Raw genomic sequence first — 22,753 nt, 5'->3', positions numbered from 1 at the left:
GGTGGACAAAATTCCTTACTGTTCCTACTCTGCTGAGAAATTCCCTGCCTAACCAAAAGTTAAGGGAATACACTCTAACGCAGGATAACTGGCCCTCACACTAAACAACCAATACATAAAGAAAGGATATGGCAATTCAAAATGATGTGAACAATATTCACAGTTCCTGAATGACCTTCTAATGTCCTGGGTAATTTTATTTCCCCAGGATTCAAAGTCACTTTTGCAAATGTTCAACCAAAGAAAGAAATGTCTTAAATCAGTTCTTGATGTTTCAAAGTCAAAGTCAAAGTACATTACCCAAAGTTCCACTGTTAACAAATCTCTTTTGGGTGAAATATTCCATTTCTGCTTCCATCAAAATAGCCCAGTGGTAATTCTGGCCACGATGCTTGTACGCCTCTTTAAGAAGATTTGCCACAGTTCAAAAGGCAATGCAATATCCACACCGCCAATGATACACAGTTCTTGGTTAACAGTTAGGATTCACAATGGTATGTTTGTCAGGATGAACTCTTATTGCTGCTACTTCCACTTTAACTACTACAATTCTACTTGCTTCACTTTGTTCCACAGTTTTGCACTCTGTTTGGACAACTGCGATGGTGCATCTACTGACAACCACCCATACAACCACAGCTTCAATTTGTTGACTACTACCACAGCTTCAATGAATTGGGCTTTTAGACAGGTTTTGACAAGGTATAGTGCAATGCACGTCAAACTCTTCAGGTAGGCAAGGCACTCTTCCTCTGAATAATTTTCTTCAAAGGGGCAGCCTCTTTGCCTCTTTTGTCTAGCTGCCACAATAACAACCTGGGTTTGCCTTTAAGACTCACTTATCTCTGGCTTACTGTGAGGGATTAAACCCTCCGCACAGAAAGAGTGCACTTGCCTGGGCTTTTTTGTGTGTTTAAAAGAATGAATGACGGGAGAACAGCCTCCAAAAATATGTGGGGCATTCCCACACATATTTTCCATGCTCACCGCACAGCAGAAAAATAGTCTTGTACTCTGGGAGGACGCAGCTTACCAGCGCCGCCCTCCCCTGTCATGTGTTGCTGACACTTGATAGCCGTGGGTACATCAAAAGCCTTTGGCCGTGGGCAGCCTGGTTAGAATTTCAAGGCCTCATGGATTTGTATCTCCATTGTCAAACATTGATGGTGGCAGCGAATACTGCAGAATGTTAATTAGCAGGCCTCAGGGAAAGCCTGGGTGCAGGATGTGACAATGGAGACCAGATGCCAACACCCCTTTGTAATGCAATGTGTCAACTTGGTACTAAAACCCCTCCTTGATATGAAAGGGGATTTAATGTCCTGTCTGAACCACTCCTTTCAGAGCAGGGAAGTATGTAAATTGTGCCTGCAACCACCTACTTCAAAGGAGGCCCATGTTGTGTCAAGTGCCGCATAGGGCTCAGTTAATTAGGGAGAGACTTTGATATACAGCAAACAGGAAGATGGGTGGGACTTAGGAGTATATGTTGTCAACCTTCCCCTGTCTGTTGCCAAGTGCCCTGGTTCTGACCTGAAGATTGTTGGTGGAGACCCAGGATTGGCTCACTTAAGTTAGGCTTGGCCTACACCAATCCCTGGGCCCCATTTGACTTTAAAAGAGGGCTTAGCCCCTCACTGATCAGATCATCTGAAGTTTTTGCAGGGAGTAAGAATAAGGACTCATTTGGACCTGAGCTGAAGGAACAGTCTACCGTACATCTTCCGCCAGTGAAGGAAGGCCAGGAGTTCCAAGAGGGAAGCAAGATCCCTCCCCTAAATATCTCCCAGGGAACAGAGGGAGATACTAAATTCAGAGGACCTGTCCAGCAGTGCCAGAACTGGTACCCAGCCAGCACACAGCAGGCTAGGTTCTGACAGTGCAGGTGGGAAGTGCCAGAGAGCCTCTGGACCAAGGACAAGGTCATTGCCTGGTAACACCCTCCTGAGCTTTGGGCTGTCTACCCTGAAAGGACATGAGCCCTGCGAAGAAGCTAGGAGGAGTGCCACACAAGAATCATCCACTGTCCATCTTTGTAAAGACAATTTTGGAGCAGTCGTGTTCTCAAACCGCATCCGGCTGCACCGCTGACTGTTGTCACGCCGCAGTCACCACAGCTGTCCGAGACGCCTCAACCAGCATTCCAGATTCGCCAACCGGCACAAAGACAACGAGTCTTGGCCCTGCGCCACCACACCAGACAGCCTTCAGACGTCTGTCCAGCCTTGCTTGCCGAACTGCCTGCCACCTGGTACCTGCAGCTGTCTCCCATCACTAACTCTGTATCACGGGCTGCAAAGCATCCCGGGACCACATTGACACTGTCGAGCACCAAGAACCTCTTCAGCACCAGGTACATTGTGGTTCTGCCCCCCGGGTGTTTCTCTGAGGGCCCCTAGAGACCGTTACAACCCTTTGCTCTTTTACTGTTGAAAGCAAATGACCTTGAACAGTAAGACTGATTTCTTTACCAACTACCCTCCTGTCAGTATCCAGAGTGCATCCCTTTCCTTTGTGAAACTTTCTGTCCTCTGTGTTCCCTTACAGTGTGGGTTGTAATTGTAGTGTGCTAGAACTGTCTGTTGTAGTAACAATAAAGTAGATCTTTTTATACAACCTTGACTGGACAGTCCCTTTTATCATTGGGTAAAAATTGTATTTTCGCTGTGTTGCAACTAACCAACGATCCACAACCTTGGGAGATAGGCCTGCCGCTCCGTCCAAGTTACCAAAATTGGACAAGGAGTTCTGATAAATCACTTGTATTCCAATCTGTTCAGATCCCACTGGTGTACTAGAGGTGTGGGGTTGATTGATGGTTTAAAAACCGATATTCATCCCTGGACCACTGGTGCCCCAGAAGTTGATTTGTCACACTAACACAGTCTTGGGCACTACAGTTTGAGTCTACTTCAAAATAGTCTCTACGAGTAGCCAGTTCTCCTTCCCCAGCTTTACCTGCACTTTCTGCCAGCAATCAGCCTAATCAATCACCCCAAAGCCTTGGTGCCGCTCTCTTATCTTCAGGTAATGTTTGTAGACTGGTGTTTTAGGGCAATTAATTGTTAGTAACTTCATAGTACATCTGGATTGTTCTTTAACGTTGAGAAAGGTTGGTTTCACTGTTAGTATGGGGCGCCTCTTGCCATAAGCAATGCTTGTTCTCTTCTTCAACGGTTTATACATATCAGCTTCTTTTAAATTAAAGATATTTCACATTCAAGTATAGTATAGGATTCAGTCTTTCTGTTGGAAACACAATTAGGCACATGTGACCTCTTCTTGATATAGATTTCCAAGGTTTAAAGATTGGTATAAAATTGTATTCCTGGATGAAAGTGAAGAATGGAGCTCCACCTTGTCTTTAGGAATCATAATTAGGCATACGCAACCACCCTTTGATGTACTTCTCACGGGTTAAAAGTTTCCACAATTGTATTGTCAATGTTAAGTATTCAGCAATGGTCTTTGCAGCGTTCACTCCCTTAATTGGAGACACGCAACCACTCCTTTAGGTATAAACAGTCTCCTTAACAACTGAACAGTGGATTTTAGTAGCGTGAGCTTTATACGCGAGTAAAAGGAACTTCCAGCTTACACATGAGTGCTACATTTCCATTGTGCTGACATTTTAGATTCAACAAACAAGTTTTACACGCTTTAATTCTTACGCAAGTTATCACAGAGCTGGATACTGTTGCCGGTAATGCTCGTACAAGGTTTTATAAAAAGCTGTGCTTCACTCATCGGCTTCTTTGAAACTTGTTCTGCGGGTTCGACTGCTGCTGCTTGAAGCTTTGTTAGGACCCACACCCTTCCTCTGTGAAGGTGTCTCTGGTCCGGCAACACGTTTCTGGAGCCCCTCTCGCTACTAAGAAACACGGTTTGCAAATTGCTCCTCGCCTCTGTCTCCAGCACAGTCTCTTCATGGCAACCATAGCAACCAGGCTCACATTGGAAAATCCAGCTTTCCTGCACGTCTTCAGCTGCACAGCCTCTGCACTTCAGAGTTTGTAGGGACAGGACTCTCTCATAACACGCAGATGAAATCTGCTGTTTCCACGTTCCAGCCTCCCTCTTGTTCTCCCACTTCTGCTTGGTTTGCCAGCATCATGCCTTCTTCTTTCTGATACTACTGCTATGGCTCGCACTCTATTCACAGTTCAAGCTCATTCCACTGCCTCCTCCTATTGCCTGCAGCTGAGAGGGTCTTTTATGCTGCCCGGGTTCCTTCGGGTTCCTTCAGATATGGGCTGGCTCAATTGCCTGACTACTGCAATGATGGTTAGGCTTAATTGCCTGACTACTGCTACAACTGCATGCCTCTTCAGCCCTCTTCCTCGTCTCAGTATTTTTGGTAATCTGGGGCTTGTAGTCCCTTTCTGCAAGTTATTTCTTTTGACAATTAAGTTACATTTAAGGGTAGATTTATTTTCCCTAAACTCATTAAGAGATGGACTATGAGAATTAACTATTACAAAGGAAGGTCATTTATTGAAGACAACATTTCCATATTCCTTTACATTATCCCCTTGGGAGTGAGGGAGGTGTTTCGTTTGGGATACCCAAAGAGATCTTTACTTCGGTAAAGCTTGCTCAGATTTTACAATAGTTGTGTCCATACCATGAAATTTAAAATGAGGGTCAAGGACATTAAAATGACAATAAGCCATTACCTTTTTTGGTACCATGGGAAGATTCTTCCTTCCAGAGAAAACATACTATGCCTCATCTCACAGAATCTCGTCCCCACCCTGGGCCCTGTCTCCTTCCAGGTGATCCTACCAGGGTACACCACCTCCAGTGTTAGGATCAGAAAGCGTCTACCTTCCCCTGGCCACCTTTAGGCAGGGTTTCAGTGAGGGATCCGTAGGATTCTTCACAGTAGACCTTAGACAATTTAGGAAATGTGTTTTGGTTGAGAGGCATCCTTTGCCGAATATGTCTGATATGTTATTGATGATTGAAAAAGGAAAGATCTTCACAAAATTGGACCTAGCTTTGGCTTATGATCAGGTGGAGATGGAAAAGCAATCATGAAAACAAACTGCTTCTGTATCTCATGAAGGTATACATCAGTTTTGCAGGATGTCGTTTGGTTTAGTTTCCACGTCTTCTGTTTTTCAGAAAGTTATGTAGAAATTGTTTAATGGGGAAAAAGGTGTTCATTGTTTCCAGGACATTTTGATTTTTTGAGAGACCTTGGAGGAGCATGCCAGATTACTAGGAAGTGTTTTGGATACATTGGAGGAGAGAGGATTGACGCTGAGGAAGAAAAAAATTGTTTTTCATAAGGAATCAGTGGAATACTTAGGGCACGAGATAACCAAGGATAGTATTTGTAAGACTGAGTCCCCTCAAACAAAAGGGGAATTGTGTTAATTTTTAGGAATTTAAAGAGTTTTACAAAAAGTTTGTAAAAAATGTTGCAGAAATGAGGAAGTTATTAAGGAAAGGTGAAGAATTTGTACGGAGTAGCAAATGTGAAAGGGAATTTCTCGCGATAAAGAAGGAGATTGATATGGCAAAGGTTTTAGAATACAGGAAGGAAGTCAGTAATAACAGAATATGCCAGTGATGTAAATGTTGATGCAGCGCTGACACAGATTGTTTGGGATGGTGAGGAGAAGGTAATTGCACATGCGTCAAGAATATTGAGTGGACCAAAAAAGAGATACTCTGTATTGGAGAAGGAATCTCTAGCACGCCATTGGGCTGTAGAAAAATATCAACTTTTGTGTGGGGTGCAGAATTTGTTTTGAGGACAGATCATAGACCTCTAAAGGCAATTTTTGAATCTAAAGGTTTAGACAAAGGGCCTCATCACAAGTTGGGAGGTAACCCTTCAAAGTGGCGGTAACATAATTAGCGCTGCCAATACAACTCTGCTGGATCACGAGCAGGCGCAAATACACTGACTGTAAAATTAGCCGGCGCTATTACAACCGGCGCTTTTACAGCCGGCCACACAAAGCACAAACACAGCCACATCACAAGTCCATGTATGGAGGTATTAGCGCCGAAAACCAACGCTAATAGCACCGAAAACACAGCACAGTTACCTCCAGCTTGCAGCTGGAGTTAAATGAAAACAGGTATGGTATGATATGATATGATATGATAGGTTATTTATAATGCGCTTAATATCCAGAGGTTTCTAAGCGCGGACCCGGGATCGAACCTGTGATGCTCGGTGTCGTCTTCCTTCCAAGGCGATCACGTTGCCCATGAGCTATCCTCCCGAGACAGGTGTCAGAAATGAAGCCACAGGTGAACCCAATCCACCCCAGAGGGCTTTATAAGGCACAACCCTACCCCAAACACTGTTTCCAACACCATGCTGCCACTAGCCACTGTGAGCTGGAACAGGCATCTGCTCATGCTGTGCCTGGAGGTAGAGAGGCCGGACAACCAGGTCAGGACACAGGGAGTACAGGGTGGGTTTGTGCGGATGAGGAGGTGGATAGCCCATGCAAGGCTTGCACTGATTCCTAGGGTTAGGCCCTCACCGACAGTCAGTTGATCACCTTGTACTGCCTGAACAGGGGGACCAAAACTGAGCAGGATGACATAGGGAGCCGGAACAACATCCAAATAGCTGTGCCCCCACTGCTGAGGCTAGTGTCTGTCCTACAATTGCTTGGAACTGGCACCTTCCAGAACTCAGTGGCCATGATGCACAGCATGACACAGCCCACATTCTGTGCAGTGTTGGGCCAGGTGCGTGAAGCCCTCCTGCGGCAAGTGCAACGCCAAATCTTACTGCCTACGACCCTAACCCAGGTCAATGCCATGAAGGCACAGTTCTATACCATTGCCCAAATGCCAAATGTGAATGCTGCCCTACACTGTACCCATGTTGCACTAGTGGCCCCCCAGGCCCACGAAGCAGTGTACTGTAACCGCAAGCACTATAACACCCTGAATGTGCAGGTAACCTGCGACCACAACCTGTACATCACCCTCTGCTTTGTCCACTACCCTGGTTCTACCCACACTGCCATGGCCCTACAGAACAGCACATTGTCATGACACATGTAGAGGCACAGAGGACAATGCGCCTGGATTGTGAGTGAATAGAAAAAACACTGTGAAGCACATGCCCAAATTGGGGGTATGCAAATAACTATACAAAGGTTGGCGTGACAATCAAATGCAAAATCCGTACTTAACCACTTCCCGCACCAACGTCACAGTACAGGCCAGGGAGTATGCACATGTTGGACTTACCTGCATGGAGTTGCTGATGTACACATACAGTGGCAACTATAAACACCAACATGACTACAGGTACCACAATGCAATATGCACTTACCCAAGCAATGCTGACAAATGGCCACATCAGCTCACACAACAACTACCCTGCCATTACCACAACCCTGCACCCATGTGCACCCAGCCCACAATGGTGACCCCCCGGCCCCAGATGCTCAGGGAGGGCCCATGGGAAACCCAGCATGCCACATGCACAGTGGAAAAACACTGTCACATGACAGCCACCATGTCAGTTGCACATGTCATAGACATACACATATGCTTTAAGGGAACAGGGTGCATGTGAAGCAGAAACAATGCATGAGTGACAGAGCATGCACTGACATAGAATCGACACATGACTTGAAATGAAGGCCCATTTGCATGCACAAGTTGTCCATTGCCCTGATATTGTGTAAGCCCACCCCCCACCTTACACCATGATTAATGCCTGTGCCTCCCCCCATGCAGGTGACTTCGGATACCCACAGCTGCCCTGGCTAATAACCCTGTGCGTGATCCACAAACACTGCAAGATAATGCCTACAACAACGCTTACAGCAGGACCTGTGTGTGCATTGAGCGTACCTGCAGCTTCCTGAAGGCATATTTCCACTGCCTCGACCGTACCAGGGGAGCCCTGATGTATGCTCCAGAGAAAGTGGGTACAATTGTGCTTGTGTGTACCATGCTGCACATTATCTGCCTGAAGAGAAATGCTCCGCTACCCCCTGACGCGGACATGCCGCCCCCAGAGGATGAGGATGCAGTGCCTGTGACAGAGGCACACGCATGCATTGCCAGAGATGACATGAGGGTTGGGAGAGTGGCCCGCCAGGGACTGATAGAGAATTTCTTCTGACACCTTCACATGGCACAAGCCATGCATGACTATGTGACACCACCTCAATCAATAAACACGACAATGGCACAATCAGGAATGTCCTCACATTGATGCAGTTCAACGGATTTAATGGAATGAAGCGCCCCAACTATGCCACCAACTCCCCATCACACTATCCCCCCTCACTCCCACCACCAACTCCCCATCTCACTATCCCCCTCCCCTTACCACCACCAACTCCCCATCACACCATCCCCCTCCCACCACAATCTCCCCATCACACTATCCCCATACCACCACCAACTCCGCATCACACTATCCCCCATATCCCCTCCCACCACCAACTCCCCATCAAACTATCCCCCTCCGCACTCCAACCACAACTCCCAAGCATGGCCACTCATGGCAATCAGTGTCTCAGAGTCCTTCACAACTGGTGCCTCGTTCCCTCCTTCCAGCCCCCAGTGATTTTAGGCACAGAAGATATTGTGACGGAGGCCTCGGTGTGCCATGCTGTGACCCCTCTGTGGGTGGGGTTGAAAGGGACAGTGCAGAGACACCTTCCATCATCTCTCTGACCCTCTGGGCGTTCAGTGTCAGGGCGGCCATGCTGGCAGTTGTCTCGGCCCTGTTCCACGTAATGGCTCGCACAATCCTGTGGGTGGCCCCTTGAATGCTGTCCCTAATGACCTTCAGGTGTTCAGAGTGTGTGTGGCCAATTGCCTCCATCTCCCTCTGTCTGCGCTCCATGTCCTTAAGCCTCCGCAACAGCATGCTGCGTAACGGGGTGTGCTGTGTGGGAGAGGGGCCCTGCACTGGCCTGTAGTGTGGGCATTGGCTTGGCCCTGGTGTCTTGCAGTGTTACACAGTGGGCAATCCGCCTTGGTGGAGCCTGAGTGGCACTTTGTGGGGTGGTGGTGGTGGTGGCAGTTCTTGAGGGCCTGGAAGCGCTGCTCCCAGATGGACCTGCAACCCCCTCCTCTGATGCCTCTGGTGATGCATGAGTGCCTGTAGGGGACATAGGAAAATGTCATCAGTTATGGTTCCCCCACATGTGTTGGCTTGCAAGACACATTTGCTATGGCACCGAGTCACATATGGGCAAATGGGCATGTTTGTACAGGGGGTATTGCATGTGGGCCCAGCATCATGGTGTTGCTTGTAGCGATGAGTGTGTGACACATGGCCTTTGGCCTGGGTGTGGAGAGGGCAGGGTGTCCATGCTTGGGCAGCTGACGTCTGACATGCATGCTTGTGGTCCTTCATGCCCCCACATCCCCTCCCCGAATGGCACTCACATGGTGAGGGTGGGGGTGGTGGCTTAGTCCATGAAACTGTCATGGCTCTATGGGACACTGCTGTGCAGCCAGTAAGGCTGCACTGTGGTGCACAGTGATTGGCAGACTGAGCACATGTTGATGTGGGGGATGTGTACTTCCCTGTGGCTTGTCTGCCATGCCAACATGCTGGTGTGACTGCTTCATAGTGTTGTGGTTACTCACGCACCTCAATCCCGCTGGCACAGGGTGTGCCAGTAGGGGTGTGGTATGCATGGCATTTGGTTCAGTCCCTTGCCACCCATTCCCACTGCTGTGACCGTCAGGGGTACCCTTGGTGCCCTGCTCATGGCTTCTGTGGGGGGTGGCCGATGTGCCAGCCCCTCAATCCACCCTGTTGGCATGCCTAGCTTCTGGGTCTCCTGACATTTGTCCCTGTCCGCTGGGGCATCCTATGCTGGGCTCTCTGTCTTTTGTGCATGCACTTGTGTTGGGGGCGGTGGGGGTCACTCACCTCTGCACTGCCAACTGCCTCTATCCCTTCGATGTCCAGCACTGTATTGCATTTCTCCTCCCAGGCGGTGAGGACCAGTGGCTCCACAGTGCTTCCTCTAAGCGCCAGGGAATCCTGGTGGTGTTGGGACAGCAGTCCCCACACCTTGACACTCAGGTCGTTTCACTACTTGTAGAAGTCCTCTCCATCACGGGGTACACTTGCCACTGCTGTCACCTGCTGTCACCTTCTGACAGATGGCATTTCAGAGGGCTGTCCTGTACTGCCGACTGCCATATATATGATATGATATGTCATTTATAACGCGCCTGGTACACAAGTGTTTCTAGGCGCAACAAGGGAGGAAGACAGAGGGAGTACAAGACAAACGATCTTACTAGGCCTTGTGCCATTCAGATTGGGCAAGTGCAACAACACAGAGTGCAGGGGGAAGGGAAGAGGGGAAGTGCCAGGGAGAGGTAAGGGGGAAGTGCAATCAGTGCAGCATTGCTCTGAGAAAGTGCAGCCAGGGCAGCGCGGCTCTGGGTAAGTGCAAGGAGGCAGGGAATTGTAGGGTTACAGTTACAGCCCCTAGGTGCGTGGTAGGCCCAGAGGCAGTGCAGGGGAGACTGATCATGGAGGTTTCTGGTACCCAGTCAGTCTCTGAGGGTAGCCAAGCAACCAGTCAGTGTTCCAGAAAGGGAGATCAGCAGGGGGGTGAGAGAGAGAGAAAGAGAGAGACAGATATATATATATATATATATATATATATATATATATATAGAGAGAGAGAGAGAGAGATAGAAAGAGAGAGAGAGAAAGAGAGAGAGAGAGAGAGAGAGAAAGCAGAGGAGAAAAGCAGGGTCTTGAGCTGCTTACGGAACTTCAAGGTGTCTGGCTCAAGTTTGAGAGGGGCAGGGAGGCCATTCCAGAGGGAGCCACCTGCAGAGGAGAGATCTACCCCCCACTCTCTGAGGAGGGAAGGAGAGAGTGGAGTCGTAGACAGGGCTGTCAGAAGATGTGGTGAGGCCCGGGGCAAAACATTTGGTGAGGCCCCCTTACAATTTTTTGCACTCAGCAAGCGGCGGCACATCCGCAAACAGGAGACTCGAGAAATCTACCCTTGAGTTTGTGTGCACGATCCCAAATATGGTTTATTAATACAACTCCAAATCAACTACAGCAAAGTTAGATTTCTCTACTGAAGAAAGGTTCATGCAAGACTAACTTTTTTATCATATGACTAAATATATATAGGATGGCATGAGCTCTCCACTGCACCACCTCCAATTCTCTGAGGGTCAGTCACCTTTCGAAGCAAAGAGTTGAGGGCAGATCTCTTTCTTCGGCTGGGGCCTCCCTCTGGAAACAGCATTCCTGCCTCGCTGAAACTTGAGGAGAAACATCTCTGGTTCCGGAAGCAACTCAAGACCTATCTCTTTGATTCCGCTTTCTCTCTTCCACTCCCTTGCTGATCTCCTACTTGATCCATGCACTGGTCACTTGGTGAAGCTCTGAATTCGGGCCTAGGTCCCTGCCTGTCCTGTTGCAATCCTGCACTGCCTCTTGGCTCCCCTGCACTTGTGGTCTGTATCTGTAATCCTACAGTCCCCGCTCTTGATCTTATTCTCCACCCGTTGGCTGCACTTATGAGTACCCACACTTGCCACCCGTTGGCTGCACTCTTGGTTCTCCTTTGTTCCTGCACTTCTGCCTCCTACCCCACCCTCGGCACTTCTCCCCTCCCCCCTTCCCTGCTCTTGCGCGATCTGAATGACACAAGGCCTAGTAAGATCTGTGTTTTGTCCTACTCTTTTGTTTCTCCCTCCTTGCCTTGTCGCGCCTAGAAACACTTGTGTACAGGCACGTTATAAATGCCATATCATATCATTAAGGAGCACCCTGCCCCCATGTGCGCATTAAAACACACATCATACACAGTGACAAATGATGTACAGTGGAGGCTGGTACATTTCTGAACTTAAGAGGCTTAAAAGTTTGTGCCAATTAGGCAGGATCAACAGAGCACAGTGAGGGAGCCCAAACCAAACAAGGGTTGCTTGAGGGGGGTTCTCAATCCCAAGAAAATGTTTGAAACATTGGGTTAAAAGTACGCATTTTACAGCACTTTCTTTGCAAAATTGGGTAGAAATCCATACAGTTTGCAATTGGTCTTGTATGGAAGCACATGGAAATTCCCAATAGTTGCAAATCACAAATTGTGCATAGGAACATTTTCCAATACATTTCATGCTGCCTTTCCACGTGAGATATGCTAGTATAAAAATATATTCATGCTGGTTGTTCTAATTATGTCGATGCAGGCTGCATCAATATATGCCATTATTACCATGTACGGACTCCCAGCCAGTAAAAATGCCATGCCACAGAAAGTATATCCAGGCTGACTGTGTACCATAAGTGTTATTACTGGCTAGATTGGCCTACATTCAATGTGGGCCAATTTAACCAAGTAGTATGTTTGCTTTAACCTTGATGCATAGTCCTGTGCATCAAGGGTAAAGCAAAAAGAGCACTGGTAATGCTAACAGTTTGGGCAGTCGTGTAGGAATGGGAAAGGCACTTCTGCATTGGTATTAGCTGGCCATATAGTGCCAGTGTAAAATGGTTTGAGTACCTGCGCAGCTAATAGCAGTGTCTGGTAAATGCCTAAAACTTATACACAAGCCAAAACTGTTGGCTTTGCCAATGCTTATTTTTAAAATAACTTCAGTGAAAGACACGCAGGTTGTTTTTAAATTGAGTGGCCAAAGGCAGACCTGATTAAGACATTTTTATTACACCAAGTACGTGCTTACAACTCCAATGTAGTCATGAATTCTCAGAAGACTCCTTTGAGGAAACACTGTTTCAAGCGAGCTCGAGTTCCAGTGAGAAGGCGTTTTGGTGGGGGGAGGGCAGGAACTTGGTGAGAATTGCCATAGGGATTAGCATGGCCATGAGAAGTCATTTCACTGTTAGCATCTGCATTCATATCCATACATTTTTAGGTAATTGAAATCGTGATGTGGGGTTAGCACTTGCATGCTATGGGAGTGATTAGAAGGGAAGTGGTGACATGAGATATCTCATTCTCACAGCAGTCCTTAAGTGTGACGTTTCAGAAATGAAGGCAAGAGGTAGCTGCTTGTAACATTGAAGCTTCACCAGAATAGTCTCATTCGCAATGTGGAAAGATGTTAGGTGCCCCCACACAAGGAAGTTTGCCCCTCTGACGTTTGCACCTCTCCCAACATTTGAAGTGTTAGTCCCCTTTCCCCCTGACATTTTAGCCTAGGTGCACCTCTGATGCCATGAACCCACCCCTTAATGAAGTGGCCCCCAGGGCGGCTACATTTAGGGGTGGTGCTGAACACACACTCACAAAAAACACTTTCACCCATGCATTCATCCACCAGTTACACAACTCCATACATGCATGTATACATAAAACCAAACACAGCATTGACACAAACACCAACATGCACGCATGCATTCATACATACACATATACATACTAATTTAATTTAAATACACATATACAATTTTAATTTAAAATAAAAAACACTTACCTTACCTCCATGCATCCTTAAAAAGCATCCACACAGCTGACAAGTAGACATGCTGCCTGACAGCGAGAACTCCTTACCCATCGGTCAGCGTGATCATGCTGACAACATGAACACACTGGCTGACAGGAGAGGAGTCCTCTCCCATCAGTCAGTGTGGTCACGCTGAGCAACGTGAACACACTGACTGACAGGAGAGGAGCCCTCTCCTGTCAGTCAGTGGGGTCACGCGGAGCAACTTGAACACACTGACAAGAGAGAACTCCTCTCCCGTCAGTCAGTGTGATCATGCTGACAACATGAACACACTTACTGACAGGAGAGGAGTTCTTTCCCATCAGTCAGTGTGATCACGCTGACAACATGAACACACTGATTGACAGGAGAGGAGTCCTCTCTTGTCATTCAGCATGTCAACGTTTTCAGCTGAATGACACGAGGCAGCAGAGCCCACTTCTGAGCCCTGCTGCCTCCCATTATTTTGCTGTTTGTTGCAGAGCCAAACGGCTTCACAAGAAAGTGAATAAAGGACACGGGAGACTGTGCTACCTTCCACTTAGGAGAGGGGGCCGCGAGACCCCCAGCAAGCGCGAGGCCCGGGGCAGTTTGCCCCCCCTGCGCCCCCTCGTGACGGCTCTGGTTGTAGATGACACCAAGGTTTTTTGCCTTACAGGAAGGCAAAGGAAGAGGGCCCAAGAAGGGCGGCCAGAGTGAGAGAGGGAAAGCAGGAGTCCCAATGAGCAGGATCTACATCTTACTGGCATTAAGACAGACATCGTTGGAGCCGCACCTATCCTGAATCACGGATAGGCAAGAGAGCTGAGTGTCATCTGCATAACACTGAAAGTTAGAGGAGAAGGTATAGATCAGGTGGGCCAAAGGGACCAAGTAGACATTGAAGAGCCAGGGTGAGAGGATAGAGCCCCGAGGAATACCCCATGTAGAGAGAGAGAGAGGTGGTGGAGAGAAAGGACCCAAGTTGGACTGGGAGGGTCGGTCCAGGAGGCAGGAGGTCAACCTCTCTAAGGCTTGATCCGTGATGCCCAGGTTCTCATCGAGTCGATTGATCAGGATGGCGTGATTGACCATGTCTAAAGAAGAGGACAGTTCAAGGAGGATGAGGAAAGAAGGAAGGCTGGAATCAAGATCAGTGAGCAGATCTTCACGGGTGTAGAGGAGAGCAATTTCTGTGCCTCTGGCTGCTCTGAAGCTAGACTGATGGTCATGGGGACAACCAACAGATTCAGTGTGGAGAGTAAGCTGAGAGATGGTCAGCTTTTCCAGGAGTCTGCCCAGGAAAGGAGTGATAGCGATCAGGCGATAGTTTACTGACAGATAGGATCGGCGGAAGGATTTTTAAGGAGGGTGTGAACAAGGGAGTGCTTGAGGTGAGAGGGGAACGAGCCAGTGGCAAAAGGGTGATTGCAGAAATCGGCCAAGGCTGGAGTGAAAGTGTCAATGTGGTCCTTCATGGTTCTGGAGGAGCGGGTTAGCGCCTATTTGGATGACACTTTCATAGATGGGACTTGTCTAGAAATATCATCAGGTATTGTCGGAGAGAAAGAGGAGAAAGGAGGTGGAGAGGGAGACGTGGCCAGAGGAGGGCCAAGAGAGGTAGACGGAAAGGAAGAGGAGAGAGAGAGAGACGACAGGATTTCCTGAGTTTTAGTGGTGAACTGAGAAGCCAGAGTGGTATATAGGGTGTGGGAGGGAAAAGGAGAGGTGGAGACTGCAGCAGAATTGGCCAGCTCCTTGTATATATTAAAGAGTTTGGCCATGTTGTTAGAGGCTGCAGAGACACAGGCTTGGATGTGGGCTCTCTTCTTGGAAAGGGCAGAGAGTCTGTATTGCCTTTGGAGCAGGTGGCAAGCCAGTTTGTCATAGGATGCACACGACACCCTCCACTTCCTCTCGGCCAAACTGCACTTACGTTTCAGGGCGGTGAGGTCAGAATCATACCAAGAGTTGCACTTGGAGGTGGGCTTCGGATGGATTCTCATGAAAGGGACAGGGATGTCCAGAGTGTTGGAGATAGAAAGATGCAGGTTAGAGAGGGCTGTGTCAGAGTGTGAATCAGTCTCAGGTGAAGGAGGAGCAGAAAAAGTATAGACAAAGGCATCCACTGACACACGCTTCATAGGCCGAAGGACCGAGAAGGTAGGTAGAAGTGTTGAGGTGGGCTTATCCTGAGGGACAGAGAGTTTCAGGTGAGAGGAAAGATGAAAAATGGCAGTCCAAGAGAGAGGAGTAGTGAGAGGGTTTAGAGAGGGGGATGTCTGAGGAGATGAGAACATCCAAGGTGTGTCTGGTAGAGTGTGTCAGACCACAGGGTAGAATGGAAAGAGAGAGAGGGTGTTACATAGGTTACGAAAAAGGCCAGAGGAGGGATTAGAAGCATCCAGGTGGATGTTGAGGTCTCTGAGGAGGAGATGTTGAGAGGTAGAGGTAAGGAGAGAAGAGGAGACGTCAGCACACTCTGAGAGGAAGAGGGCAACCTGGCTAACTGGCCTGTAGATAGTAGCCACAGTCAGGGAGAGGCCAGGAGAGATAGAGAGCCTGCAGACCAGGCATTCAAAGGAGGAATAGACCTGCATAAGAATGACAGAAGCTCTGGAAAGTTCAGGGCTACTGCACATCCAGGTCGGTTGGTTCTGGGTTCAGAGAGGATCTTGTAGCCATCAGGGAGGAGAGTGTAAAAATTTGTAACAGAGATGGCCATGAACCATGACTCAGTGAGAGCGAGGACATCCAGGTCAAGTCCTTCGAGGAGGTGGCAGATGTCAGAGGAGTGTTTGACAGCATAGCGAGATTCAAGAGTAGCAACGTGGAGCAGGTTGCCACATTTGAAAGACTTCTGGGGTGGGGTACAGGCTTGAGGTATGCCCAGCAGAAGTGGTAGAGGAGGACAGTGCTGGAGAGGTGGCAAAAGAAGGAGGTGGCAGAGGAGCCTGAGAGGTGCTAGTAGGAGTAGCAGGGGAAGTTGATAAGAAGCGGTAGACGCCCATCAAAGAGGGGGAGATTGGGCTGAGGGCCCTGGACCAAGACAGTGCCATTCAGATAGACATTAATGATGGTCTTGGAGGAGTGGAAGGAGGCCAAAATGACCTCCAACCGAGTGCCACCATTAATAGGAAAGGAAGAAATAGGAGAGAGATCCGAGACCATATAAGGGGTCCATAGCTCTGGTGAGGGAACGACAAAGATAATGTCGGTGAGAGTCTGTTTGGAGAAAGCACTGATGTAGGTATCAGCAATAGGGAGACCTGGGTTGGAGACCAGGATATCCCTCTTGAACTTCTTCGTCCCAGACTTAGTGAGAGGGATAGGATAGGAGACAGAGTAGCAGTTAGAAAAGATGGGAGAAACATAAAGCACCACAGAGGGTGCGAGGAGGAAACTAGGAGGATGAAGGAAACAAAAGAGAGAGGGAAAGATGCACAGCCCAGCGCCGCACAATGCAGGATGCGTAAGGGGGGTTCACACTCTAGGGAACAACAGGGGGAGCAGACAGTGACACAACAGTACAACTCTACCCCCAGTGGGGGGGGGCCTAGAAGGTGGGAGAGAGCCTAACGGGAGACAGTTCACAGAACAACAGTAACCACAGATGAATGGGGACCTAGGGCCTCATCAGGGGTTGGGCAGTATCCTGGCGCTAATTGCGACAGGATACCGCCCAACGCTATTAGCGTTACCGCATCTCGGTCCGGTGCAATTCGCGCCGGATCCCTATTTGCTGTGGGAATGGGGGTTTCTTGGTGCTATTAGCACTGGTGCAATTAGCACTGTGCTAATAGTGCCAGAAATTGGCAGAAAGGGGACATTTTTACCACCAGCAAACAGCTGGAGGTAAAATTCCCTCTTTCTGCACAACTCGAGATTGGGACGAGCAGTAAATGTAGCAATAATAGCGTTACCTCCACATTTTACAATTCTGCCCAACTCATGAGTAGGCCCCTGGAGTGTGGGAGAGAGCCTAATGGGACACATTTCACAGTACAACAGTAACCATAGTGGATGAGAACCTAGAGAGTGGGAGAGAGCCTAATGGGACACATTTCACAGAACAACAGTAACCACAGATGAATGGGGACCTAGAGAGTGGGAGAGAACCTAATGGGAAACAGTACACAGTACAACAGTAACCGCAATTGAAGGGGACCTAGAGAAGGGACACAAAACACAGAATTTGGATATAGTTCCTCCGAGTGGCCAATGACCTCATCTGTGAGGACCACCAGCTCCCCCTCCCTAAATTTGGGTTTGCGCAGATGATGTTATGCCACCTATCATATCATATCAAGTTGTGATGCAGCGCTAATACCGCTGGATGATCCGGCGCTAACGCTATTTCAGCTTGGCGGAAATTGCGCTGGATTTCTGCCCAACTTGTGATGAGGCCAAAGTGTCAAGACGTGTTGCCTGTTAGGTGGAGAGGATGCAGGGTCATGCATTAGTAATGGAAGTGATACCGGGTCAGTAAAATGTCTTGGAAAAATCACTTATCTAGATTAGGTGGATAGCATGCAAGAGAGAGGAGGTGACAGAGCAGGTATTTGTGACAGACAAGGTGTCATCGGTAGTGTTGAGTGGGATCAAGAAATTAGGAAAGATATATATTGTGTGCTGTACAAGGAGTGGAAGGTCGATGGGCACACAAATGGAGACTGGAGGGAGAGGAGAGAGCATATTGGGAGGTGAGAGAAGAATTAAGGGTTGAAGGCAGTATGTTATACAGATGGGGTAGAGTAGTAGTGCCTAAGACTTTGATGGAGAAACTAGTGATTATTGCTCATGTGGGACATATATGGATTACAAGGATAAAGGCTGTTTTGATAGAAGACTATTGGTGGCCAGGGTTCGATAGAGCAATAAAAAAAGGTTGGGAATATGTGTGGAGTGTGAGAAGACAGGCATTGGTATGAAGGCTCGTACCCACCCTTTCATCAAGACGGAGGCACCAAAACATGTATGGGATGAGTTAGCAATCAATGTTTTGTGTGGCGGTGGATGTGGGATGTGACCATGGGAAGTTTATTGTGGTGGTGTTGTATTTAATGTGTGATTACTGTATCAGAATTTTTGGAGGACATATTTGAGCAGGAAGGATATCCTGGGCGTATCCTTACTGTATAATGGAAGTCAATTTGTGGGAAAGGTTTTGGGAGATTATTTTAAAAGGAATGAAATTATACACAAGAGGACGGCTCTTTACCATCCAGAGTGTAATGGAGCTGTTGAAAGAGTTAATAGGTGCCTTATGGATGCGATAAGATTGGCAGGGATGTATCGTACAAGAAGGAAGGAGGCAGTGAGTGAGCTGTTTAGGGCTCTCAGGATGTCGTCTCATGTAGTGACTGGTGTAAATCTGTTTGAGATGATAAGGGGGAGGACAGGAAATACAAGAATTTGCTCTTTGTTGCTTGTGAGAGCAAGAGCATCTGAAGTTGATTTTGAAGATATAAGGAGGAGAGTGGACAGCAGGAAAGAAGAGTTGTTTAGGCCTGCAAGTGAAAGGTAGGATAGAAGGTAACTGATGTTTGTGTAGGTGATTGGGTGGGTATGAAGAAGGGGTTTGTGAGGAGAAAAGGTGATCCTTTGTACAGTGAGCCAGTGCAAGTAAATACAGTGATTAGAGGTGCTGCGAGGAACAGATGTGGGCAGGAGTGGAACTCAGGAAAGGTTGCGAAGGGAAAAGGGTGTGGATATGTGAAGAGGGATGAATGAGGAATGAAAAAAGGTGTGTTATATCCTGCGTTTACAGATTATGGAAGTGTGTGTGTAATGTGTGAAATATGAAGTGCAAGTACATCGCCTGTGAGGTAGAGAGTTTCTGGAGGAGTTTATTGGCAGGGAGAGTTGTTTGTTCTCGATGGCTGGGAGCTTCAATTGATTAGCTTCAAGCTAATAAAGAAGCTTTGATGTAAGCAGATCATGTCCGGCATCTTCATTACAGAATTTTAGACATCAATTAAATTAATCCTGTGGGAGATCAGAAAAAGGAGGCGGATGATGTAAAGACATTTTCACTGTTTTGTTTATTAAAAATAAAATAAAGTGGATGATGAAAAGACATTTTCACTATTTTGTTTATTTAAAGTAAAATAAGGCCAGTCTTTCCCTATACCTACAGGGTTTTTCCTACCTATTTCACTAAGGTACTCATCAGTCAGTGTCAATGTCCAAATCAAGTCTGTCCACTGTCCAAATCTAACTATCTGACCCTACCACTAATATAACTAACTAAAGCCAGGAGAATGACTCCCTTCTCCTAGTTGCTGTGTTTTGTCACAGGGTTTTCTTGATTCTATTGTTCCACTCAGTGTACCATTCATAAATATTCGCTGGTTATACTCCAGATTAAGTTCTGCAATTGTTTTAGGGGACTGGTATTTTCCCCTCCCTCTTTCTTAGAGATTGTCTTAGTTCTCTTCAGGTTCCTTCTCTCACTCTTGTAGGGTTCGAAACCCTCTTGTGTATTGCTGTCCTCTCGAATATTTTGCTGTTCAACTTCAAATTAAATCCACCTCTTCCCAGGGTGCTGTTTTTTGTTTCAGGCTTATTTTACTAGCTCACAGGTCTGTATTCCCCAAGTGTCTCTCTTTATTGGATTCTCTTTCTTATCCCTGGGATGTGGGTAGACCTTTCCTTTTTCCCCAGATATCAAGCTTCCACCTTTATCTCTGTTGCTCTCTGTGGTTTTTGGGTTTCTCCTTATCTCATTAACACAATTCTGGTGTAATAAAATTTGGTATCATGCCAAAAATCTAGTTCTGTTTCTCTCCCACTCTGTGGTATACGTGTTTCTCTTTATTTTGTTAACACAGTTCTAGTTTACCAGATTATTTGTACTTCCTTTCGCATTAGTACTTGGACGGGTTTTGCTTAATTTAAAATGAGTCCCTCTTGACCTTCCGGTATTCCCATTCCCTTTATTAGCCTCTGTTGACAGGGATAACGGCACCGGTACCTGTAGGACGTTGTACTCTCTCTTTCTTTCTTTGCAGCCCCATGGCTTACTTTCCGCAGCGTCTCTATCCTTTTCATCCCGCTCTTGCCTCCTGGATAGTACTGATGTCGTGACTCGGATCGTAGGTTCCTTCCTTCCGCTTGTGGTATCTGTGTCATTGTACGGGCGGGTTGCACGCCACGATTGCTTTGTGGTCACGCTGCCACCAAGCTCTCTATTTCACTGTGTTCAGATTTCATCCGCTTTCACACGCCAGTTCCCCAATGTTTCTCGCTCTGCGTTGGAGCTGCACTAGTTTATGTGGGCTCTGTTTTCTGCAACAACACTGCCTCCTTCCACTCTGCTATATACAGGGTGCTTCCCCTGGTTCTCTCGGCCTCTCGTGCTCTCTCTGCTTTCCGCCCTTTCTCTTTGGTTCTTTAGCATATCAGTCCTTTTCAGTATCCTCGGCACAGTGCATTGGAGACTTTGATTTAAAGGGAAAGCCTCAGTTTCTTGTTGCTGATAATGTAGGTTCACTTTATCTTCATGAAACTGATAACATTCTAATGTATTACACAAGTCCTTATAAGCCATCACTTGGGCAACAGGGAGTTCCTCACAGGAACAGGAGTCTGTCACCAAAGGGGGAGTCTCTCCCAGTGAGGTCCCGCTTGCCTAGACCCCTGGGTAGGGTGTTGCAGCGCAAGCTTCTCTACCTAGCCTCAGTGGGGGGCTCCCCCTTGGGGCAAAGGGACGAATGCCCATAATTCGTCACAATCCATACCGATAATGAATATATGTTATTAAAGTTGTACTGTCCAATCTGTGGACACTTCCGTCCCCTGCACACCTTACATATCAGCCAAATGTATCATTTCAATTAAAAAAATTAGAGTCAATGCAGACAATGTCCAGTTACAAGAATTCCATTTGTATCTTCCAATTTTCTATATTCATCATTCTTTTAGTATTCAAATATCAGCCAGTAGTACTCAACGCATTCCGGGTGATGTATTCCCCTTCTTCAGGAGCAAAGAACTGCAGATAAAAACACAGACGAACCCAATCTCTTATATATGACTTTGCCTTATGTACATATTATTACATATCACCATGGTGATAGTTATACACCTCATATTAAATCCACGTGGTCAACATGCCAAGAGGTTACAGACTAAATCCTGTGAGCATGCCTCAAAAGATTGTAAATGTATGTGTAAAACCAAACATCAGTGAAAAAAAGGAAACTAACAGTCATCTATATTATGCCACCAGTATTTATAGAACCTTCTAGTGTTCACCACCCAAGTACATGAGAGGAGAGGCAGAACCCTAGAGCCTATCTGGCCTATTCAACTATTTCCAGCCAGTCATGGTGCTAAGTAAAATCAAACTAAAAACATGAAAAAGTTGAACAAATAATCAAAACAGCAGTAACACCTAAGTAATATTCAAAAGTACAGTGTTAATATAAAGTCAAACCTCACCTGAGCCATCAAGGAGGTTCCTGTAAACTCAGACTGTATAGTGCTGTTTCTATCCCGGAGTCCTCCATAACCCCAGCACACATACAAGTTACCAGAGATGTAAACAACAAAAATGTAATACTTTTTTAAATTCTGACCCGAGTCTACTGGTCTTGCATCGTCCAACTACCACGGTTCATATAAACCAAATCGTGGTGGTTCAACATAAATATCTATACTCTCTCCCACTCACCCTAGATCATTAGGTCAACAATGAATATTGCTGCCGATACTCTTGTGTCTCAGTAACTCCCGGATTCTACTGCCGCTTGCCGGGAAAAAAAATTCATAGAATGATCACGTGATCCGATACACGTCACGTGAGGCGATACGCGTCACGTGAGTCTATAGTATTCGTCGTGTTCTCCATTGTTTGCCAATGTGGCAGCCATTTTAAAACAAAGTAATTCAATGTTAAATTTAAACTAAACTAAAGCTTTCTGCAACCAGTCCAATGTTAATTGCACCAAATGTAAAGGTGAAATAAGTATAAAAATGTATTCAAAGGAAATCCATTAGCGGGAGCCCGAAAAAAAAAACGGCCCGCTACATTTCAAAACAGTCTATCCAAAATGTAGTGCATACACATAATTAAATCTAGAGCAATATATCCCATATACTAGGTGAGAATGGACTAGCTATTCCCTGGAGGGACAGAACTCTGCCCATACAACGTAGGGGTCATAATCACAATGTTCACAGTATACAGTACATTCAATCCATGTCATGATGAATTGAAAATCACGTAAACATACTATACTGGTATACAATAACAAGCATCCAAAGAGTCCTCCTCTGAGATGCCCAATTCTTTACAAATAGTTGTGCTGGTTGGCAA

The 22,753-nt window shown here is 46.9% G+C and overlaps 1 long non-coding RNA gene across 2 annotated transcripts in view; it reads right to left on the bottom strand.

The window, feature by feature from the left end:
* LOC138467116 (uncharacterized) overlaps positions 1-22,753 on the bottom strand; it is a 410,024-nt gene that overhangs the window by 373,044 nt on the left and 14,227 nt on the right. Inside the window, exon 1 of one of the 2 annotated variants that reach the window (XR_011268048.1) lies at positions 22,109-22,201. The exons of the other annotated variant lie outside the window; for it this stretch is intronic. This is a non-coding gene — a long non-coding RNA (uncharacterized lncRNA). Of the gene's footprint in view, positions 1-22,108; positions 22,202-22,753 lie in introns of those variants that run through there. 2 annotated transcript variants of the gene reach the window in all.

This window comes from Ambystoma mexicanum, chromosome 4q (genome assembly GCF_040938575.1).
Source record: "Ambystoma mexicanum isolate Mex_15411 chromosome 4q, UKY_AmexF1_1, whole genome shotgun sequence".
Taxonomy (NCBI): domain Eukaryota; kingdom Metazoa; phylum Chordata; class Amphibia; order Caudata; family Ambystomatidae; genus Ambystoma; species Ambystoma mexicanum.
The sequence above is the reverse complement of the archived record's forward strand: the minus strand, read 5'-3'. Positions and strand labels throughout refer to the sequence as shown.